At 39.2% G+C, this 9,060-nt stretch overlaps 1 pseudogene; it reads left to right on the top strand.

Annotated features, from left to right (window-relative positions):
- The first annotated feature begins 873 nt into the window (after positions 1 to 873).
- On the top strand, positions 874 to 2,205 carry LOC131008475 (pyrophosphate-energized vacuolar membrane proton pump 1-like; annotated as a pseudogene).
- Positions 2,206 to 9,060: the final 6,855 nt, after the last annotated feature.

Raw genomic sequence — 9,060 nt, 5'->3', positions numbered from 1 at the left:
CCATCGTTGCTGGTGGTCCGAGGATCGGCAAGCCGATGGTGTTCTACGGCCGGTTCTCTTCTCAACTCCACATTTATAAAAAATCAATTCCTACCCCCATCAAATTTCCCCAAATTGAACCTGGATCCAGACCTTACTCACCTTAGCCGCTGCGCCCAGTACTCTCTCTGTCTCTCATCTCTCGTCGCCGTCCACCGTCGCCCTCTGTCCGCAGCAGGAAAGCAGGCCGAGCAAGGCTTGCTCTGGTTCATCCTTTACCGTCGAGGAGAGCACAATCAGAATTTGGTGCGCGGGGTTGCGCAGATTGAAGATTAGCGTAGCGGTTCTTGCTCCAGCGTGTTTTATTGGCCGAGTGTGCGGCGGCGGTGGGCTAGGGTTTTCAAACCCTAGCTGTGATGAAGAGAAGAAACGGGTCAGAAAGATGGGCTAGGGTTTTCCAGACTCCAGTCTTCGCCGCGCCTCCACGATCTGCCGCGCCACTTCCTTTTCAGATCGTCGTCCGTCTGTCCACCGGCAACTTACGCACACCGCACACGGTAAGCCCTCTCTTTCAGAATTAGAATTACAGTAGGCTTTTTCTTAAGTTTTTGGAATTAGAATTTCAAATTTGCTTGAATTTGTTTCAAATTTTACTCTGTTATTGTATAATGTGTATAGTTTGTGATGAATTTTTCTCGAATCTTAGTGAGTCTTTCTTATTACTCGGCTTGATTTTCTACGCTTCCGTTGTCAGCGGCAACATCTCGCTCAAGTACTTGCCCATGAGCTTCAATCAGGCGATTGGCGCCACGACGCCGTTTTTCACCGCGGTGTTCTGAATTTTGCTTTAAATTTACCGCATTGCCTTTGAATTAGGAAAATATTTGCTGATGTATAAACGATTTCCTATCTTTGAATCTGCCTTTTAGGTCATTTTATCTTCTCTGTGTGTTTGGGAGAGTTGGAGGTGGAATTTACACCAAAGCTGCTGATGTAGGTGCTGATCTTGTTGGAAAGGTTGAAAGAAACATCCCTGAAGATGACCCCAGAAATCCGGCTGTAAGATATCTGCTATGCTTTTTGGTTGATAGCTCTGTTTTGAAGTTAATTCTAGTCACATTTTGCTGGTCATTGCTGACAATGTTGGTGATAATGTCAGAGATATTGCTGGAATGGGATATGATCTTTTTGGTTCATATGCCGAATCCTCTTGTGTTGCTCTTGTTGTGGCCTCCATATCCTCGTTCGGCATCACTCATGACTTCACTGCCATGACTTATCCTTTGCTCATTAGTTCCATGGGAATCGTAGTTTGCTTAATCACCACTCTTTTCGCCACTGACTTTTTCGAAATCAATGCAGTGAATGAAATCGAACCAGTATTAAAGAAGCAGCTCATCATCTCCACTATACTCATGACAGTGGGTATTGCAATTGTCACATGGACGTGCTTGCCAACCTCGTTTACAATCTTCAATTTTGGTGCTAAAAAGGATGTGAAGAATTGGTAAGGACTTTTGAGATTCAACATTTTAAGTGGATACAGGTGATAGAAAATACATTTATGCGTCTTTTTCTCTGTGATCACTCTCATTGGCTTTTTTCACAAATTTCTTGAGTGACTTTGACTAGCAAATGACACATGAGAACAAAGGTCTGCGAATTTTTTTCATATATCTACAAGTATCCATTTCTGCCATAAAGATAACATATTGACTCTTTGACATGTGGTTCTTCTTACTCTGTTTTATTTGCTTTTTGGATCCATATCTGGCATAGAACTAAGCAGAGGCAGAGCACAATAGTAATCAGCGTTACTTATCAATTTAATAATGTATTGCAGGCAACTCTTCCTCTGTGTATGCGTTGGGCTATGAGCTGGACTTATCATTGGATTTGTCACTGAATATTACACCAGCAATGCTTACAGGTGCAATTTTTTTTGTTTCTGATGGAGTTCCCTTATACTTGTGAAGCTTGCTTTGTTCTTTCCTTTTGGTTAATGTTTGCTCCTTTGATTTTGGGATTTCCTTATGCAATCTTGTACAAGATGTTGCTGATTCCTGCAGAACGGATGCTGCCACGAATGTTATATTTGGCCTTGCCTTGGGATATAAATCTGTTATCATTCCCATTTTCGCAATTGCAATTAGCATCTTCGTCAGTTTCACATTTGCTGCTATGTATGGTATTGTTGTGGCTGCTCTTGGGATGCTGATTTTCTGAAGTTAACTCCTTTTAGTTCTCTGAATTTTTAGTGACAGGACTAGAAAGTGCTACTTTAATTTTTGCTTTGGTTTATGATGTTGTAGATTACATCTTTACATGGCGGTCCCGTGAATTACTAAGTGCAGCAGTGAGGCATTTGTGACAAAAGTGTTTTGGTGTAACTGTAGGATCTTGAACCGGGCAGTGCTGAAGAGTAAAGAAGAGTTTAGAACAGAAGGTTTCCTGATAAGTCCATGAAGAAGATGTTGTTATTCTTGTCCCTGGTGATGTAGTTAGTATAAAATTGGGTGATATTAAGAATCTGATGCTTATATGGTGGGAGAATTGTTAGACAGAAATTTATGTGATATTTATTATATTTGGATGATAATGTATGAATATTTTGGATGTTATATAATATATGTTATCGATGGCAATGTCATTTTGTTGTTTTAGAATTATTAATTTAATTTTCGAGATAAATAACAGGAAAATTTTAAAAAATATATTATAGTTATAAAAAGTGCAAAAAACCGTTATGTATTTCTATCAAAGATAACGGTTAAAATCGTGCAAAAAATCGTTATGTATTTCTATCAAAGATAACGGTTAAAACCGTTATAAAAAGTACAAAAAACTGTTAACTATAATTAAAAAAAATAAAAAAAATTCTAATACATAACGGAAAAATTTTAATACATAACGGTGAAAAACCGTTATGTATAACCTTTATAGATAACGGATTCGTACAGTTATGTATGACGTATCCTACCGTTATCTATGCTACTATACATAACAGTTTTTAACCGTTGTCTATGATACGTATCATAGACAACACCACTATACACAACGGTTTTTTTGCTCATAGATAACGGAGAAAATCCGTTATCTATGAGCGTTTTTCTAGTAGTGGATCAGCTCCCGACAAACAAGTTCTTCTTTGACCTCCTGGCAAATGAATTCGACATTCAGAGAAATCTTACAAACAAGAGGACTGGAGGATCAGACGAAGATGATCCATCAACCTCAAAAGGAGCAGCACTGAAAGCTTCAGCAAAAGAAAGTAAGAAGCACACAAAGGAACCAGCGGAACTCAAGCCCGAAGACTTCTTCAGTCAATATGCTTTGTTGACTGAAAGATTCAACAAGATGGAGTCCAAATTCCGCAAGTACAGGGGGTTCCACAAGCAGCACTACAAAGAAAAGGAAAGAGAAATGAAGTCCAGATATTCCACTGACAGAAGCAGAGAAAGAAAATCAACTGCCTTCGACTTGAAAGATGTGGAATGCTTTGGATGAAAAAAGAAAGGGCACTTTCGAACTGAATGCCCTGAACTGACGCAGTCTGAGCGCAAAAAGCTGAAAGCCAAGAAAGAATGCAAGTATGCGAAGAAGAAAGCGATGGTTGCTGACGATGCAGGATCTTCCGAAGAAGCATCAGAATCATCCGACTTCAACTTTACCAGCTCAGATGATGAGAGCCAAGCCCTAATGGCCAACGAAACCGAAAGCGTGGCCGACAACAGCTACGACAACGGAATGAACGGCCCGAAGGTAAACTCTCACTCAAAAACTCCTTATACTGATAACTCCCTGGTGTCTTCAGAAGATCATTCAGAATCTGGAGAAAGCTCAGCCGATGAAACTGACGAGTTCGATCAACTTATGACTGATCACTGTCAGTTGAGAAAAATGTTCGAAGATTTCTTCAAGCAGAATCAGAAAATGGAAAATGAGATCAATGATGAACGAGCCAAGAATCAGACAATCATCTACTTTTCGGATGAAACTTGTCTTAACCAACTGATCATGGAGAACAGTCGACTGAAAGAGAAACTCAGAGTTTCTAACTCAGAGTGTGACAGAGCATGTCATGAAATCAAGAGGCTCAATCACAAATTGGAAGAAACAGTCAAGGACTGCATGATAAAGTCTCCCATGATAACCAACTTTCCTTCAAAAGGCCTCGTTGAAAGCATCGGAGGAAAGGTTGCTCCAACTGATAAAGGAAAGAATATCATGATCGAAGAAGTAGATGTCACTTCAGAAGAATCAAGAGATCATAATATGGATGAAATTCGAAAATGCAAGCTGATGGCAAGAACGAATGTTCCTCCTCCACAAAGCTACAGACGAGCCAATGAGGCCCCCAACCAGTTCATCCTACTGAGAAGACTGGAAAAGAGATTTCAGTCAAAGATTGGGCAAGAAACATCAGGACTCAAGAAGAATCTTCCTCACTAGTCCAGGGGGAAGAACCACAACATCAGTCAGAAACTGAAACGAGTTCAGTTCCGAAGAGAACAACATCCATGGAGACAAAACCATGATAGGTCCAGACGAACCAAACGCCAATCACAACGACGAGAAACTGGACATCATATGACTCATGTTCCACAACATCAGTCAAGTCTCCATCAGTCAAGAATGACTCACGTATCTCAAGGGAGATACTCTGTAGAGCTAAGAAGACCTCAACAACTCACCAGATAAAGCTTCTACAAGAGTGAGGTTCTCAAAAGGAAAGCTCAACAGAAGATTGATCATGTGCCAACTGAAGCACCGACTACTTCAGTCAGACAACCAACAAAGCGCAAGAGATCAGCACCAAGACCAGTTATGAAGCAGATATGGGTTCCAAAAGGAACACGAGCTAACAATGAAGGACCCAAATATTGATTAGGTACCTAAATTAACTCTTCCTTGCAGGTCAATAACAGGAAACACAAAAAGAAGGAAGAAGTTAAAGCTTCAATCAGAACATGGTATCTGGATAGCGGCTGTTCGAAGTACATGACGGGCTACAAAAAATATCTAACTCAATATGTTGAGAAAGCTGGATCAAAAGTTGCATTCGGAGACAACTCAATCGGAGAAACAAAAGGCTATGGTGTTTTGCCTCAAAGAGTGGAGTGTGACATGGAAGGTTTTCAACAGGGAAACTCAGGGAAAGACACCATTGGAAAATGGAGAAGCAAAACCGTGGAAGCAATCAAAGCTATCCAATGTCCCAGCAAGCCTCTGCCACTCATCACTGCTTGATCCAACCCAACCACTACCTAAGGAAGAAGATCCTGGTAGCTTCATTTTTGGTATTGGTTTGGGAGGACTTGAGGAGGTCTCAGGTATGCTTGATTTGGGTGCGGTAGTCAATTTGATGCCGTTTGATATTTTTCAGAAGTTGGGCAGGAAGAAAGATAAGTTGAAGTGCACTGATATGAAAATAGAGCTAGCTGACGGCTCTATTAGTAGCCCACGGGGACTTGTGAAAAATGTAGAAGTCACAGTGAGAGGGATTAGAGTATTAGTGGACTTCGTGGTACTTGACGCGGGCAAAGGGATTAGAGGAGAGAACGTTCATCTCATTTTGCTCGGTCGGCCTTTTATGGCTACCACTCGTACTCGTATTGACGTGGGATCTGGAACGTTGAGTATGGCTGGGTCAGGTAGATCGGTAATATTCTCAGTTTTTGATAAGAAACCTTCTTATGTTAAGATTGTTGATGTTGTGGATGAGGATCTCATTGTGCAGGAATTTCTTGATAATTTGCTGGATGAAGACGACATTGAGCAAGAATTCCTTGCTAACTTGCAAGGTGAGGTGGCCATTGAAGGAGAATCTCTGGAAAAGCTGCAACACGAAAATGACATAATTCAAGAATTCCTAGCTAAATTGCAGGAGGCAGCCATTGAAGAAGAATTTCTGGACATGCTGCAACATGAGGATGATATAGTATCTATACGTACTTTGCTTGTGCTGCCATCTGTACAATGAAGTATCTGCTGATATATGTGTGCTTCTCCACTTTTTAGGGGTGTCTCGAAGCATTAGACGGCACATATATTAGTTTTCTAGTACCCAACGCTGACAAAGACTAGTATAGGACACGTAAAGGACAAATTGCCACTAACATGTTAGGAGTTTGTGATCGCAACATGAGGTCTATCTATGCATTGTCCGGTTGGGAGGGCTCTGCGAGAGATTCGCGTATTCTTTGGGATGCTCTCAACAGACCACATGGGTTAAGAGTGCCCCGAGGTAAGTCAATAACTTAACATTTTAGAACAGCCCTTATATATTCATATCTGTTATAAATATTTTTCTTTTATTTTTTTAATCGAATTTTGTCTAGAGTAGAGTGGTAGGAATGTAGCTTGAAATGACTATGATATTTTTTATCTATTGGGGAAAATGAAATTTGGTTTTTATTGACTATTGTTATGCAAATGCTACTGATTTTATAGATGTGTTGTTTTATAAGCAAATGTTTTACATGTCAATATGACGTTGATATTTTGGTATTGCATCTACAAATTAAATAGACACATAATTTAGGCATAATTTGGATCTTGATGTAAAAGCTAGGTTGGCAGTGATTTGTGATAAGTTATCTTTAATTTTATTAATATAACTTAAGGTCTTGTTCATGTAAATTATTTAGGGAATTACTATTTGGTAGACAGTGGATATGCCAACAGTGAAGGATTCCTCGCACCGTATAAATGAGTTCGTTACCATTTGAAGGAGTGGGGGCCTACAAGTGCAAGGCCACAGAACGCCCAAGAACTATTCAATTTGCGCCATGCAAAAGCCCGAAATGCTATTGAGCGTGCGTTTGGAATCTTAAATAAGAACATCAATTATCTAGGCAGCAATCTAAATTGCGCGGCGTAGCTGCGGGTGAATTCGTGCGCCGTGAGGAAGCAGGGAAGCTGCGGTCCTTGCCGCGGCCGCGGGCACCTGGGCGCGGGCGCGCACTGTTTTTGTTTTGGCCCGTTCTCCTATGTTACAAGTCGGATTTTGGATCCGTTTTTGCCTACGGACTCGTATCGAGATGAACTACAATTCTTCTTAAGACTAATCACCCGAATTCAAACTCCATATTTGTCCACCAATTAATCAATTAGAGCATGCATGTAAAACAAATCACCAATTCAATTAATATCAATTAAGCCACCAAGAATGAAGCAAGTAATATCATGCTTTATTCATACAATCTGTTCCAGCACCAACAATAATAATTCCACATGCATGTAAAACAAATCACCAATTCAATTAATATCAATTAAACCACCAAGAATGAAACAAGTAATATCATATATACCACCAAAAGCAAGAAAAACCCAGCTGAGCAACGGTGGCCAACAAATAAAGTACAATCCCAAAAAGATTTGAACTCAGAAACCCTAATTTTTGTTACTCAAATTTAGATTCAGTAGATGATAGTAGAAAATCAGCACCGCAACAATCACAGATAGGAACATTCAAGCATTTCCAAGATTTATAATCGAATTTCGACTTTCAAAAAAGGCATGGCGATTTTTATTTTTTAAATACAAGGACGCTGATAAATCCAAAGGAATATAGGAAGCATCTTCGATTTCGATATTCAAAGGAAATTTCGATAAAAAGAAATGGCCATGGTGTCAGCGTTTTTACCAGATCCGCAGAGGTCTTGCAACACACAGGTTCAGCAAGAATGAGATGAATAAAATGGTTCAGCAAGAATGAGATGAAGAAAATGGTTGTGTCATCGTTCCCAAGATTTTAGGTTCGATTTTCGGAGGGTAGAAAGGAATTTTGAAATTTTTTATTAAGCAACTTACCGCCTGATTAGTTTTAACGACCACCCATCAATGGTTACGTAAACGAAGCGGAATTGATGAATAACTGCGGGCCTTCAGGCCGCCTCGGGCCACTTTAACTATTTTTCCATGCAACCAAAAACGAAGTAGAGGCAAGTTATTTAACAGACCAGCATAAATAACCCTATCAAACATGGCCTAAACCTATATGCGTTGAAGAACTAATTGAGGATATTGAAAATTTTGAGAAAGGTAATCAAGTTCTTAATATAATTTTTCTTAATGTTGTAATTTTCTTATTTATTTACATGCTATATTTTATTTCAAATTTGCCGAATGCAGAAGTTGGAGGATCTGCAACATCGACAAACGTCAAAATGTAGAAGATGCTTTAGAATTTTGGTTATGTTTTGGTTAAGAAGTTTGGAATTTTGGACCCGCAACGTCAACAAATATCACTGATTTGTTTATGTTTGGATTATTATTTTTTTGTGGATTTTGAATCTTGAATATTGAATGTTAACTAGTTACTCCCTCCGTCTCTCGAATCTTGACACGTTTGGTTTCGGCACGAGAATCAAGGAGTTATAGATTAGAGTTTTAAGTGTGTAGTTAATAAAATATAAAAGTGATAAAGTAGGAGAGAGAAGGTAATAAAAGTGATAAAGTAGGGGAGAGAAGGTAATAATTATTACATTCTTTGGAAATGTGTCAAGATTCATGGGACGGCCCAAAAAGGAATACGTGTCATGATTCATGGGACGGATGGAGTATTTAAAATTTAGAAAATATATTGTATATTTGTTTCGGTTATTTGGTTTTAACCGAAACCGAACCGAAATATTTTGGTTCGATTTTGTTCGATTTTAGGCATGTTCGGTTCGGATTTGGTTATTAATTATATAATTCAATTTTAATTTGATTTTTCCTATTCGGTTCGGTTCGGTGACCGAATAACCGAATGCTCACCCCTAAGTGCCATATACTTTCTTATGTAGTGTTGCACGAATGGTACTTATGGCCATATTAGTGTCATTAGTGCCATATACTTATATTTTTTTTTCGGTTGGCACATATGGCACTACGCAAACTCGAATTCGACCCAAATCCGATCTGCCCTAATTAAGGGCAAAACAGTCTTTACACATAATAAATGGTCAGATTTTAGGTTTTTTTTCAATTAGCTAGTGGCCAAATATTGTGTTTCGCTCTTCAAAATGACTATTTCAAAAGCTCCCTCTATATAATAAATATAAAAATGTTATTTGTGTGTTGCACTGGTGCAAA

Source organism: Salvia miltiorrhiza, chromosome 2 (genome assembly GCF_028751815.1).
Source record: "Salvia miltiorrhiza cultivar Shanhuang (shh) chromosome 2, IMPLAD_Smil_shh, whole genome shotgun sequence".
Lineage (NCBI taxonomy): Eukaryota > Viridiplantae > Streptophyta > Magnoliopsida > Lamiales > Lamiaceae > Salvia > Salvia miltiorrhiza.
The sequence above is the reverse complement of the archived record's forward strand: the minus strand, read 5'-3'. Positions and strand labels throughout refer to the sequence as shown.